We start from the raw sequence: 16,404 nt of genomic DNA on the forward strand, positions 1-16,404 counted from the left end.
TACAAGGGCCTTATGCTTATGGTATAGACACCTCAGTGTATAAAATCAAGCTCTGTAGATGCACAGCCATCTATTGGCCACCCATTGATTTACGGGATTTTACACTTGTTTGCTTTGCCTGAAACTTTGAGGAATTCCATCTAGAAGTTTCAAGTGACTGTATGCCATTTGTGTTGGAAATTCTAGGAGTCCCAGGTACTTGATGCACAGTCCAGAAGAAAGAACAAGGATTTCTGGATACAACCCCCCATAGTTTATTTTGCTAAGAGGGTGAGTTGTGAATGGGTTAGGACCATACAGAGTGCTCTGAAGCATGGTACTTCTCTTTGACAGTTCATGAAAAAATAGATCATTTTTTCCTTTCTACACTCTGGCTAATATATCACAATCACTCAGTAAATTTCAGCATTAAGAATGCAAATAGCATTTCTTGGTAAAATTAATGATTGGTGTGATGTCTAGATCTCCTGTGCAGAAATCTTGCTTTATTTTAGGATTTTAAAATTGCTATGGACATAGAATTTTTACTTTTTCTTAGAATTTGAATGTCTAGATAACAGTTATCACCATAAATGTCTTGGATGATGCCCAGTTGTGGAAAAACTAATTTTGTTCCAGACAGATAATTCCAAAGTATTTCAAAATGAGTAGGCCTTCCTGAGAAAGAAAATCTGTGTCAAACATTTTACTAGGACTCCAAGTGACAAAGAAAACACCTACTTAACTGACTGTAAACTTTAATTGCAGAGAAACCCTAACAAAAGAAAAAAATATATAAAAATACACAGATGGCTATTTCTATAAATACAGAGGCCTAAGATTCAAAACAATGTATTTTATGGTCATTATAAGAAATTTGGCATATTAGTCATAAAGTCTTCTCTGCCTGATACAGTTGATTGAATTATGTGTTCAGTTGAGTTTCTCATTCTTTGCTGGCAGAAATGAGACTATGCCCCTACTTTTAGGTTAGCCATCATTACTTGAGACAAGTAAGGAGACAGGTGATTTATCACTGCTGCTTTTGGGTGGGAAGTGCTCACCTGCATAATCACCGTAACTCCTGGTAACCAAGCCAGGAAAGTCTTAACAGGCTAAGTTAATTAAAGTGGCAGATAGTCACTCTAGGCTTATTTTATGGATGAGGTATGCTCTTAAAATGGCCAGGGAAGGAGTGGAAAGAGGATGGAAAACGAGCAATTAATACAAGTGTTTGAGTCACCACTGCTGCATGCCAGGGTCTACACTGATAGGAAGCTGGAATAAGGAGACAAAGCAAAAACTGAATGTACATGTTTGACATTGAATGTGGACATCTTACCTGCTAGTCTAAATGACTACTCCAAAAAAGGGAGGTTTGGACATAGAAATAGATATGCACAGATGGAAGATATTTTGAAGCCTGTTGCCAGTCAGTCTCTTGTTGCTAGGCAGTTTCTGAAACCATCCAATCATGGCCTGCTGTCAGTCAGGCTCTGTTGTCATGTGGTTTCTCAAGCCATCCAATCACGGCCTGTTGCCAGGCAGTTTCTGTTGTCAGCAGCCATCTTGGCATGAATTTCTCACCTCAGCAGCCATCTTGACATGACCTTTTTACCTTCTCATTCCACCATACCTAATGACTGATCAAATTTGTATTAATCTTATATGGCAAGAAATAAATATTTTAAAGCTTCACTAACATCAAAGTGTGATAATTTGTGAAAAATTCATGTGATATCTTTGCAAAATCATTGTAATATTCTCCAAATAAGGAAGGGAAATTTATAAAATGACTACATTGTGATAAACCAAAACTCAGATATCAATATGGGGTATAAACGGAATATATCATGAATATTAAGAAGTCATTACACTTTAAAATGGAAAACATGTGATGACTCTGTAATTTAGAAGCACGAATATAATAAGTATTACCCTGAAGTGGCATTGATTAGGATGTTATTAATGCATAGCCATGTAATAGTATATTACTCTGAAAATTATTTTCAAAGGGCATGGTTTAAATTCAGCTGTGAGTAGTACTAAAATAAATGCTATTCAGGAAGTGTAAAGGAATTAAGATTGAAAATAACTTAGAATGCTTTAGGAATATGCTAGTTATGTGGCATGGGAGACCTGGAGGAAACATAAGGCACAATCTCTGGCTTCAAGGAATTTAACAGATGTGATAATAAGGCAATATGCACCAGAGACCAGAGGAGAAACTATGAAGAGATAAATTAATTGTGCTAGCATATTCTTTAAAATTAGCACCTTGGGTAGTCAACAAAATGAGAAATTAGAGTTGGATAGAGTTATCAGAGGACATTTCATAAAAAACTAGACAACAATGATCCATACATATGTCCATTTGTTTTAGCTGGGGAAATGCACACTTTACAGAAGATTCCATAAATATTAATAATTTATGTTAAATACTATCATTATATTTTTACATTATGTTGCAATGGAGAAGGATGATGATTTTACATCTCTATGCTGGCCACTGATAGCATACAACTATAACCTGACTCCATCCTGGGATTCTCCACAACCCTCATTTCCACAGATGACTATTCATAATGGCCTGACTGTAATTCCTCAGGATTGGCATAGTCTTGGATCACTTCTCTGACAAACAAAAGTCTTAAAAACTTGACTAATGCACAATAATTATACATATTAAGGGGTACAGTGTGATATTCTAATACACGTATGCAATGTGATCTGATCGAATTAAGGTAAAGAGCATTTTGATCTCTTTGTAGTTCATGGTTTGAGACTTTGAGTTCTCTTTCTGTCATTCTTCATAAAATATTTCAAAAGTTGTTTGTGACCTATAATTGTTCCCTTGTGCTACAGAATACTAACATTTATTCATTGTTTTCTCCTTTTTTTATTTATCAAAAGGCACAGAAGAAGAGATTGACAATGTTGTCAATGTTGTATTCCCCAAATACTCACAACAGCCAGAGTCGGGCCAGGCTGAATTTGGAAGCCCGGAACTCAATCAGCATCTCCTGCTTAGGCAGCAGAGACCCTGTTTCTTGAGCCATCATGTGCTGCCTCCAGGGTGTACGTTAACAAGAATATAGAATTAGGAGCAGAGCCAGTTCTTGAACTTAGGCACTGTGAAATAGGGTGCTGGAATCCCAAGTAGCATCAAAACCATCATGCAGGGCCGGCGCCGCGGCTCACTAGGCTAATCCTCCGCCTAGCGGTGCCGGCACACCGGGTTCTAGTCCCGGTTGCCCCTCTTCCAGGCCAGCTCTCTGCTGTGGCCAGGGAGTGCAGTGGAGGATGGTCCAGGTGCTTGGGCCCTGCACCCCATGGGAGACCAGGAAAAGCACCTGGCTCCTGGCTCCTGCCATCGGATCAGCGGGGTGCGCCGGCCACAGCGCGCCACTGCGGTGGCCATTGGAGGGTGAACCAACGGCAAAGGAAGACCTTTCTCTCTGTCTCTCTCTCTCACTGTTCACTCTGCCTGTCAAAAAATAATAATAATAAAAAAACATCATGCAAAATGCCCATTTCAGAATTGTTACTTCTGTACAACTGTTGTGGTACCTATTATCCTTTATTCACCCAACCCCTTCCCCTCCCAGTCTCTAGTAGTCATTATTCTACATTCTCATAAGACTCTTTAGCATCCACATATGACAGAAAGTATGTGATATTTGTCTTTCTGTGTTTGGCTTATTTCACTTAATATAATAATGTCCTGTTCTATCCATTCTGCTGCAAATGATAAGATTTTGGGTTTTTTTAATGGCTGTATAATACTTCACTGAGTAGATATATCACATTTTCTTTATCCATTCACCCATTTATATGTACCTGGATTGATTTCATATCTTGACAAGCAAATATATACTGATAAAGCATAAACTATAGCCTATATGAAGATATGAATTAAAAGATTTCATCTCTGTCACTATGTCTGATTTCATTTTAAGGCAAGAATAAAGTAAATGTATATGTATATATATTTTTTTGTAAATAAACAGATAAATATATATGTATACATGTTTATAAATAGAAGATTTATTGATGGAGTGATGTTAATGACCTAGATAGATATATAAATAGATGATAGACAAAGATACATAAATGATAGGAAAATATATTTAAGATTAAATTTTCCATAAATTTTTATATTTGATGACCTTAAAACCATTCATATTTCATGATTTTCCATTTCAAAGGTAAGGAAACTATATTTTAAATAAATTAGTCATATTACCTAATCCATAGAATTCAATTGCTACTTGCCAGAATGAAATCAGTTTTCTCTTATGGAGACTCTGCTCATCCCAGCAGAGATGGGGTGTCTGGATAAGAGGAGACAATCTTGACAACGAAACTAGTTAGACAAAGAGTCAGTGCATGAGGTTCTAAAAAAAACCAAGAGATATGATGATTATAGTTCCATGACTCTCAAAGGGAATGTGCTGGAAAGTCAGTGATACTACCAGAAAAGTATGTCTAAATAGTATCAAAGTTGCCTAGCAAACTCCGGGATAAAGCTTATCTCTAAAAATAACAGAAAAGGTGTAATAGGTAGTATATGATATCGGAAAACTATATCATCACACAAGTATTAAGCCACACTTTTGTACTATATTTTATTACAATCTAATTTTCTAATAACCATTTTTTATGAAATACTTGCCTACTTCCTCCACTTTTCCCTCCACTCCCACCCCCAAAACTGCTTCACTTAAAAGCAGGCTTCCTTTTAGTGAGGATTTATGACCATTGCTCTAATGCAGTCCATGGGGTTCCCTGGAAGCTCATTTTCCCCACACATTGAATATGCACATGCCACAAAATCAGCTACCTAGTGAGTTAAAGCCCCATAATTGCAATAGCAAAAGGAAAATTACTCAAGCAGATTTGGTTAGCCAGAGTTACAAGACTTATGACCTTTATGAGGGCCTTTGGGCCCTAATTACTCAGCAGCTGCTGCCAGGTCTAAAACATACCCACATGTCTAGCAGTTAATTTGCATTTCCCATCCTCTTAAACAGGCTATCCTGCTCAGGTGTAGTACCTGACTTATTTATTGAAGGCCCTCTAGCCCACCAATTAAAATGTCTCTTGTTCTCCAATTTAAAGAAGGAAAATTATTGATTAATAATGTTGAACAAATCTAAGGGCCTTTAAAAAAAGATTTATTTATTTGCTTCAAAGGCAGACTTATACAGAGAGGGAGAAACAGAAAAAGAGAGAGCTTCCATCTGCTAGTTCCAAATGGTCACAATAGCCAGGGCTGGAACAGGACAAAGCCAGGAGCTTCATCTGGGTCTCTCACATGAGTGCAGGAGTCCAAGAACTTGGGCCATCTCCCACTGTTTCCTTTCCCAGGGAACTGGATGAGAAGTGAAGCAACCAGGACGTGGCATCATGGGAGATGCCAGTGTTGCAGGTGACAAGTTAACGCTTTATGCCATAATATCAGTCTCCCAAGGGCCTTTAAAATAAGATTTAAAAATCATGGAAAAAGATGGTCCATGATCAGTTTCTGGCTCAGGATGCGAAGCATTATATCACCAGTAAACATTTGGCCCAGCTTTATGGTGGTCTCTAAAGAAGTCACTGACATGAGAAGTTTCCATGATAAAGGATTCACCAAGGTGATTATCACCATGTTTTGCTTACAGTCATGGCCATCTGTTTGTTACTTCTCATTCCGGTAACAGCCTCTGCCTTTTGCTGTTTCTTCGATTAGACATAAAAGAATGAAGTTGTGTGTTAGGCAGTTCTATAAATATTATCTTTTTGTATTAGCATATACATTTATTTAAAAAGTTAATATCAATTGTGTGGGGTGGAGTGTGAAATTTCAATCAATGTATACAATGTGTACTTACCAGGTTCAGGTATTTAACATTTCTCTTTACTTGTCATCTTTTTTTCCTCTCAATGAGGGAGACCATGGTGGTTGTAGGCCAGGTCATTACAGAAATCATTGCATAGACCTTTTTTTGAGTGATGCAAACTTGCACCCAAGGTCAAAAACATTACTGACCCTCATTAATATAAGAGCAATGCTCAACATATTTTCGACTAGAGAGAAGTATCTGTAGTCAGGAGGCAATTGGAATGCAAATATAGCACATCTCTTTCTATTCCTTCTGAAATGTGTCTTCATAAAACAGATTCTCTCTTCCCTCAATAACATCACTTTCTTTTCCAATTTACCAGGGAGAAATCAACAAAAAAGGAAGCCTGATATTGGTCAATTTTTGTTTCTTTTTCTCAAGATTCAGCAATGAGTGTGTGTGTGTGGATATATTCCTTGACTTATGAGGGAACACTGAAAACTTTGTGAAAAAACAAATGGAATCAAAATATAAGCTTATCTTTTATAAATAGAGAGATAGAGCATCTACAGATAACCAGAGCTATGTGTAAATAAATCTATAGAGGAGAGGGATGGAACTAGAGACAGAGAGTCACCCAGGTTATATTATAGCTTTTCTTGTTATTGGCCAGACTGGGTACATGCAGAATTTATGAGGCCCCATGCAAAATCAAAATGTAGGACCCCTTGGTAAAAAGCTTTTAAGAACTTCATGATAGTGACTGATAACTGAGCATGAAACCAAGCACAGGACCCTGTGTAACTCTACTGGTTACATGACCATGGAACTGATCTTTTCTAGTTCCTAGTAGTGACTTGTTAGAGTTGGGATCAGGTCAACTCTGTTTTCTTCTTTAGCTTGCAGAGATCAATGACAGCTGTTAAATAATAGGAAGATCTGTAGTAATCCAGCTTATTATTAACATTAAAAGAGGGCATTTGAAGTCAAGAGGAAAGGCCCCTTCCTGCTTTGCAGTGAGAATCTTTTTATTGGTGATTGTAAGCTGAAAGCAAGAAGAGGAAAAATAAGGCTGGTACCACCTTGTCAGTGATTTAATTATTTTCCCATCTACACTTGTTTTTGAAGCTTATCAGAGCAAAGTACTGTGGGCAGCCCAGCTGTCACTGTTATCAGTGTGGCTCTGAGTGTTGTAGTCCTGATTTCCATTGTAACGCAATTAATCTTTTGTTTTGCACTAATGGATGAACAAGCATATTTACTGCAGCATGAAATCCTAATTATTTTTTGAACAGATGCATAAAGGAAATGTGAATTAATTGCGAGTGATATTTGTGATAAACATGCGCTATATCTTTAAATGTCGGGGCTCTTGTGGTGTTTGGATGTGAAGTTGCAAAACTTCCATTTACCTGTGTGAGGACATAGGATCACTACATTCGACATCTATTCTATTCTTAGAGAGTTTCTTACACTTTTGAACACATTGATCAGAAATTGTAGCATGTTTGTGGGATTATCCTCAGTAATGCAGCACTCTTCGCTGGCGGATCTGGGTCTATTACTGCTAATACTGTATTTATAAAATAATACACACAGTTCATTTAGGAGCATGTTGTTTAGTCTCCATGTTTTTGCATATGTTCTCTCTAGAATCTCTTGAGTTACTAATTTCCACCTACATTCCATTGTAGTCAGAAAAGATGCAAGGTACAATTTGATTTTCTTTTTAATTTGTTGAAACTTGCATTATAGCTTAGAATATGGTCTATCCTAGATAAAGTCCCTTGCACTTATGAGAAGAATGTGAATTCTGCAACTGTGAAGTGAAAAGTTCTCTAGATATCAGTTAGGTCCATCTGTTCTATAGTGTAGATTAGCTTTATTATTTCTTTGTTTTCTGTCCAGTTGATCTCCTTTGATGAAAGGAGGATCTTGAAGTCCCCCATTACTGTAGTATTAGAATCTGTGTCTTCCTTTAGAATTATTAATATTTGTTTTAAACAGCTGGGTGCCCCATAATTGGATGTGTATAAATGTATTATACTCACATCTTCCTGTTAAACCGATCCCTTAATGATTACATAATGCTCTTTATTTCTTTTTTTTAAATATTTTATTTATTTAATTGACAGGTAGAGTTACAATGAGAGAGAGACAGAGAGAAAAGTCTTCCTTCTGTTGGTTCACTCCCCAAATGGCTGCAACAGCCGGAGCTGCACCGATCCGAAGCCAGGAGCCAGGTACTTCTTCCTGGTCTCCCACATAGGTGCAGGGGCCCAAGGACCTGGGCCATCCTCTATTGCCCTCCTGGGCAACAGCAGAGAGCTGGACTGGAAGAGGAGCAGCCAGGACTAGAACTGGCGCCCATATGGGATGCCGGTGCTGCAGGCAGAGGTTTAACCAGTGCACCATGGCACCAGCCCCTTCTTTATTTCTTTTAATAGTTTTTGTGTTGAAGTCTATTTTATCTGATATTAGGATGGCTACCTCTGCTCATTGATGTTCTCCATTAGCCTGGGATATCATTTTCCATCCTTTCACTTTCAGTCTGCATGTATCTTTGTTGGTGAGGTGTATTTCTTGTAGGTAGCGAATAGATGGTTCTTGTTTTTTAATCCATTCAGCCAGTCCATATCTTTTAATTGGAGAATTTAGGTCATTAACATTCAAGGTTACTATTGATAAGTAACAATTGACCCTGCCATTTTTTCCTTATATAATCTCATTGTTTGCTTTGGGTTTCCTTTGTACATTTACTGGGAGACTTGCTGCTTTGATATTCTATGATAATTATGACTCTTTTTCTGTGTTTCTACGTAGCACTTCTTTAAACATCATTTGTAAGGCTGCATGAATAGTAACAAATATTTCAATTTCTGTTTGCTACCTGGACATCCCATATTTTCTCTAAATTAGGGAAGTTTTCTGAAATTATTTCCCTGAATAGGGCCTCTAATACAGTCTCTGTTTCCACGCTTTTAGGAACTCCTAAGACTCATATATTGGGTAACTTTATAGTATTCCATTCATCTGAAACATTGTTTTTGATTTTTTTAAATTTCTCTTTCTTATTTTTTTTTTGGTCTGATTGAGATATTTACAATGATTTATGTTCTATTTTTTATATTCTTTTTTCTTCATCACCAGGTCTGTTGTTAAGGCTTTCTACTATATTTTTTATTTGACATGCTGAATTCTTCATTTCTATTATGTCAATTTGATTTCCTTTCAAAACCTCAATTTCATGGGAAAAATTTTCCTTCATATCATATATGAATTTTTTTACCTTGTGAACTATCTTATCATTCCTTGTCTATGATCTATCATCCATAGCACCTTCGTTCCGAAACCTGAAAAGAGCAACAACAAAAAAGAAAAACTGTAGGACAATAACGCTGGTGAACATAGAGACAAAAATCCTCCACAAAATATTAGCTATTTGAATCCAACAACACATCAGAAACATCATTCATCCAGACAAAGTGGGATTTATCCCTGGTATGCAGGGATAGTTCAACATATGCAAAGCAATAAATGAGTTATATCACATTTATAAATTGAAGACTAAAGACCATATAATTATCTCAACAGATGCAGTGAAAGCATTTATAAAATAAAGCAGATTTTCATGATGAAAACTTTAAGTAAATTGGGTATAGAAGGAACATTCTTCAAAACAATTAAGGCGACTTATGACAAAACACACCTAGCATCTTACTGAATGGAGAAAAGTTGGAAGCATTTGTGCTAAGATATGGAACCTGAAAATGATGCCCACTGTCACCCTTGGAATTCAATATAGTGCTGGAAGTTTTATCCAGAGGCATTATGCAAGAAAAAAAAAAACATCAAAGAGATACAAATTTGAAAGGAGGAAGTGAAATTATCCCTATTTGCAGATGACATGATTTACATATGGGTGAATCAAAACTCCACAAAGATACTATTGGAACTCATAAAAAAGTGTTATAACATTGCAGGATATAAAATTAACGCACAAAATTCAATAGCCTTTTTTTAAAGAGTTTTATTTATTTATTTGAGAGGTAGAGTTATAGACAGTGAGAGGGAGAGACAGAGAGCAAGGTCTTCCTTCTGTTGGTTCACTCCCCAAATGGCCGCAACGACCAGAGCTGTGCCATTCAGAAGCCAGGAGCCAGGTGCTTCTTCCTGATCTCCCAGATCTCCCATGGGGGTGCAGGGGCCCAAACATTTCGGCCATCTTCTACTGCTTTCCCAGGCCATAGCAGAGAGCTGGGTTGGAAGAGGAGCAGCCGGGACTAGAACTGGCACCCACACGGGATGCCAGCACCACCAGCAGAGGATTAACCTACTGTGCCAAGGAGCCAGCCCCAATAGGCTTTGTATAGACCAACAATGTCGTGGCTTAAAAAGAATGTCTAAGATCAATCCTATTCACAATAGCTACATAAAACTAAATAGCCTGGAGTAATTTAACCAAGGAGGTTATACATTTCTATGATGAAATTACAAACATTTAAAGAAAGAAATTGAAAAGACCACAAAAAGGAAAAATCTTCCATGTTCATGGATTGGAAGAATCAATAGCATCAAAATGTCCATATGACCAAAAGCAATTTGCAGATTCAATGTGATCCCAATCAAGATACCGAAGACATTCTTCTCAGATCTAGAACAAAATGATGCTGGAATGCATAAAGAAACACAGGACCCTGAATAGCTAGAGAAGTGTTAAATAACAAAACCAAAGGCAAAGGCATCATAATATCATCTTTCAGGAAATACTACAGAGCAGTTATAATCAAAACTGCCTTATAATGGCACAAAAATAGACATGTAGACCAATGAAACAGAAACTTCACCTGAAATCAATTCATACATCTACAACCAGCTAGTCTTTGACAAGAGAGGTAAAATTAATCCCTGGAGAAAGGACAGTCTCCTCAACAAACAGTGCTGGGAAAATTGGATCTCTACATGCAGAAGTATAAAACAAGATGTTTATGTTATGCCTTATAAAAGATTCTACTAAAATGGATCAAGGATCTCAAACCTGATGCCATCAAATAGTAGAGAACACTGGGGAAACTGCAAGACATTGGCATAGCCAAACACTTCTAGAAAAAGATTCCAGAAGCACAGGCAATCAAAGCCAAAATTGACGAATGGGATTACAACAAGCTGAGATGCTTCCGCACTGCAAAGGAAACAAATGAAGAGGCAACCAACAGAATGGTAGAAAATATTTGCAAACTATGAAACTGATAAAGAGCTAATACATAGAATATATAAAGAGCTCAAGAAATTCAGGAACAAGGAAACAAACAATCCAGTTAAAAAATAGGCAAAGGACCTGAAAAGGCATTCAAATTGCCAACAGACACATGAAAAAATGCTCAGGATCACTAGCAGCCTTTAAGGAAATGCAAATCAAAACCACAATGAGGTTTCACCTCACTCCAGATAGAATGGCTCTCATACAGAAATCCACAAACAATAAATGCTGGTGAGGATGTGGGGGAAAATACCCTAATGTACTGTTGATGGGAATATAAACTGGTACAGCCATTGTGGAAGACAGTATGGAGATAACTCAGAAAGCTGAAAACAGATATACCATATGACTCAACAATCTCTCTCTGGGAATTTACTTAAAGAAAATGAAACATTTTTTATGAAAGTGTTACCTGTACCCCCATGTTTATTGTGGCCTAATTCACATTGCTAAGATGTGGAATCAACCCTGATTCTCTCAAATGATAACTAGATAAAGAAATGATGATATATACACTGTAGAATAGTATTCAGCCATATAAAATAATGAAATCCTGTCTTTTACAACAAAATGGAATCAATTATACTTAGTGAAATAAGCCAGTCCCAAAAAGACAAATACTGTATGTTTTCTCAGATCACTGGTAACTAATTGTATACCAAAAAATGTGTCAGAGTGAAATTGACATTTTGAACTTCCATGATTGCCTCTACTGCTGAGGAACAACGTCCTTTCTTACTATTTGTTGAACTTTTTACTTAGTGTAGGGTTAATCTTATGAATATAAAGTAGTCTGAAATTTGATTCTCATCAAAATGAAGAGAGGGAATAAGAGAGGAAGGAGTAGAAAGGGTGGGAGCATGGGCAAGAGGGAATGCAGGGTCGAAATATTACTATGTTCCTAAATCTGTATATAGGAAATACTTGAAATCTGTTGAACAATTTTAAAGTAATCCACATTATAGATTAGTATATTCAACAACAGCAATGACTATTTAATTCAATTTACCTTTCTGCACTAATCATTGTGTAATCACTTTCATGTAAAAATTCTCTTTTTGAAACCCTTCAAAATTGTAGCAACATGGAGAAGCGTGGCTAACATCATATGAATAAAAGACCACATAAAAGTGGGCTGTATTTTAATTCCAATGTACAGTTTACATACAGTTCTCCTGTAATAAAAACCACTATATTATGTGAGATATTGGTAGAATAGTTTCCCTAGAGAAGGGAGTGACTGGAAAAGATGCTGTTGGGTGACGATAATGGGCTCTTTCTTGGACTGAATCCAGGCTACACAGATGTTCTTAGTTTGCAAGTGTTTGTTGAGTCATACAATCGAATGTATGCATTTTTATGCTTTTTTATTCAGAACAACTCTAAAAATTCTTCCTTATTTTTATATGTAATCAAAAGTACAGATTTTACTGTCAAAGTGCAGAGCAGTTAAACACCAGACCATGATGGAAAAATCACATATGGCGGAATGATATTTTTATTCACAGTGTACTTCCATTTTAAGGAACACCCACTTCTACCATAAGTTCCACCTCTGAGCTCCTCTGTCTTTTCACATTCAATGGCGAGCAGTACTGAAGGAGGTTAGAAAGCCCTTGTGCGTTTTGCCGAGGAAGGAACTAATGATGTGCTTGTGAGTGAGTTCTGTCTGTAGTCCCCACGCCTGCAAATATACCCTTTTTAAATACCATTGACAATATTTTCAACACAGAAAATTTGTTATAAGGAAGACATCTACTCGTGGTAAGATCACTTTGTTGGTTTATCATTAACAGGACAGAAAGTTTTCCATCAATTGCTGCTTGTCTTTCATGGACGTTTATGTGCTAAACAATCATGATGTTACTACTTGTGTGATGCACCAGTACAGTGTAAAGGATTTCATTGGGAGCAGCCCAATTCAGTTGCTATCCACTTATGTACATTGGAAATATATTAAATTTGTGAAACATGACCCAAGTGCAATATCATATTGATGCATTTAGAGTTCTTCCACATATAGGTATCATGTATCTTCCTTATTTCTTTGCTTTTGTATCTCATACTATTAGATCATTTTCTTTCTGACTTCTGTGTCTTTTGATGATCTTTCTCAGTGAAGGTATATCTACAAATGGAGAGAGAGCTAATCTGTGAATTGCTTGGGATCAGCTCTTGTTAACTAGTTTCAAAGATCCCAGTGTTTCACACCAAGGCCCCAAGAAATTGTAAACAAACATGGTATCATTAAGTTATCTGAAAGCCTAGAAATTAATTTTCAGTTTAATTTCTTTCTATTCACCTAGATCTTCCCTGGCATGTTTTACCCTCTGTTCCCTGGTGCTTACACTTCCTGCTTTATCCTTCTTCCTGTTAATTTTGTTTCATGTGAATTCATCACTCAGATTTCACGATGTTACCTTATAGGAACACTGCTGCTTCTAAACGCCTCATGGCAAACTGGAAAAAGGACACTTCATTTCTTCTTCTTGTCAGACCATGAACACATTAAGAATACAAGTGAGAGTTTCTAAAACAGTAATAGGAGATTCTCAATAAAGATTCTGTCCATTTCTGTTGATCCTGTTTAATTTCAGAGACTTAGCATGCTGAATGTATAATGGATCTCATCCATGTTAAACCACAGAAACTCCAACAGAAGCTGAATTCTATTCATGCCTATTACTAAGTAGAAATTATCATTGTTTCTTATTTCTGGATATGCCAAGCCATTTGGAAAAATGATCCAGAGTCAAGTAAATTGCACAATGCTTAATGATGCTCTGATAAAATGTGCAACATAAAATACTACACTGGAATAGAAGTCATTTCACAAATAAAATGGCTCTATTATTTTTCAGAGAGTTCTTGATTTTTCAGCCTTTTTACTGAAAACTCATCATAGTGAAAGTAAATTATTTCATCTGCTAACTTTTAATAACATTTCAAGTGAATTTAGAGCTTCTGAAGGAAAATGAAAAATCTTTAGTCTGAAAATCCCTGAATTGCAGTCTTTACATTTTTATATTAATAAGAAACACAATTAATTTATGTACTATACTTTTTATTTATACATCTACTTTAATTGTGAAATCAAAAATGTAACACACTTTCTAATGTTCTAATTAATATTATAATTTATATGAAATGAAATTTATGGAAAATATTACAGCACAAATATAGTTCTTCTTTTGAATAAAGAGGCACATAAAATAATATTTATAAAAAGTTTTAAATAAGGTGAGAACTGCTAAAAATGCAATTTTAAATTGTAAAAAAAAAGGACAAAATGGTATATATACAATTTGAGCTCAATATCCAAAAGGAGACAAAGGAAATGTAGCATCATTACTGTTTGTGGTATGATTATGGAGTGAGAATGTTTTCTGCCATTTTTTTTCCTTTCTCTAATTTTTAAACTTCTACAATAAGCACAAATTTATTTGATAATATAAAGAACAACAATAGCAAACCAAAAGTCATTACTTTTAATGTGTAGGAATAAAAACTTTTATTGCCAATTCTGTTTTTCTGCCACTAAACAAAAAGATTATACTGGTTGATGACAGTACATTAAATAAAATATTTTAGATTTTGTGAAGAATTTGGGGGTGCACGTGTCAGAGCCAATACCTTAGTTGCCCTTTCATTTCTTACAGCAGAAATTAAAGTAGAAGATAACTTTTTATTAGCTACATCTAGAGAGAAGACTCTCAGAAAGTTTGGGCTCAGTGAAAAATCCAGTGTTTCTTTCTTGATAACATACGAATAAATACTCTATGTATTTCAGAAACATAAGCCAAGTACTACTTTCCGGATTTAAGTCATTTTAAGCTGCCTTTGGCTAGAGTCTAATCTAGACATTGGTTTACAGAGGAAAAGCTACGTGAATACTGCATAACATCACAGAATCTCATCTGAATTTCCTGTTTCTTAAGAATTTATACAAATTAAATGGAATATTTTGACTGTGCTTACACTTAGTTGTAGTCTTCTCAAGAGCTTAACCTAAAGAAATCTTGTACGCCTCCATTAAATATCTTCCTGAAAAGAAAAATTTCACTCACATTAGATGTAAGTGGAACTTTGAGAATGGGCTAAACCACCTGAACCTCCAGACAGGGGCATTGCACCAGTGGTCAAAGCAAGACAACCAAAATGAACTGGTCCTTCTGCGTGAAACAGAGGATCATATTATTTTCAATTCTGCCTAATCCCAGTGCTCAGATCCTGAAAGACAAGAATAAGCATTAGAAAGTCCAGTAAGAAAGAATCTCATTATGACTGCCATTTAGCACAGAGTTAAGAAATCAATTGCACACTTGGGTGCCCTGGGATTGAATTCTGAATATAGTCCCAATTCTGGCTTCCTGATAATATCCACCCTGTGTATCAAGAATTGATGGCCCGGTGCTAGCATTGTGGCACAGTGGGGAAAGCTGCTGTCTGCAGTGCTGGCATCCCATATGGGCGCTGGTTCGAATCCCAGCTGCTCCTCTTCCAATCCAACTTGGCTATGTCCTGGGAAAGCAGAAGAAGATGGCCCAAGTGTTTGGGCCCCTGCATCTGCATGGGAGACCTGGGAGAATCTTCTGGCTCCTGGCTTCAGATAAGCTTAGCTCCAGCAGTTGCAGTCGTTTGGGGATGAACCATCTGATGGAAGACCTTTCTCTCTCTCTCTCTCTCTCTCCCCCTCTGCAACTTTCTCTCTGTAACTTTGCCTTTCAAATAAATAATAAATAAATAAATCTTTTAAAAAAAGAGAAAATTGATGGCTCAAGTAGCTGAGGTTCTGCCACCCATGTTGGGGACTCAGATTGAGTTTCTGGCTCCTGGTTTTAACTGGCTCAGCTATAGCTGTTGCTGGATTCTGGGAAATAATGAGTGACTAAAGTATCTCTCTCTCTCTCCTTCTCCTCCTCCTCTGCTTCTTCCTCTTTCTTTCTCTTTCTCTCTTTTCTACTCTCTGTCTCTCCTCCAACTTTCTCTGTCTCTGACTTTCAAATAAATAAACTATGTTTAATTGAAAAATATAAACTACTAAGAAGACATTGTTACATCAGTTTTCCCTATTCTTTTGTAGAAATCTTTTTTTAAAGATTTATTTATTTATTTATTTATTTGAAAGGCAGAGTTACACAGAGAGAGAAGGAGAGGCAGAGAGAGAGAGGTCTTCTAAACACAAGTTCACTCCCTAACTGGCTGCAATGGCTGGAGCTGCACCAATCTGAAGCCAGAAACCAGGAGCTTCTTCCAAGTCTCCCCTATGGGTACAGGGACCCAAGAACTTGAGCCATCTTCTACTGCTTTTCCAGGCCATAGCAGAGAGCTGGATTG

The sequence above is a fragment of the Oryctolagus cuniculus genome, chromosome 1 (assembly GCF_051225735.1).
Source record: "Oryctolagus cuniculus isolate XC-2025 breed Fujian yellow rabbit chromosome 1, ASM5122573v1, whole genome shotgun sequence".
Classification (NCBI taxonomy): Eukaryota; Metazoa; Chordata; class Mammalia; order Lagomorpha; family Leporidae; genus Oryctolagus; species Oryctolagus cuniculus.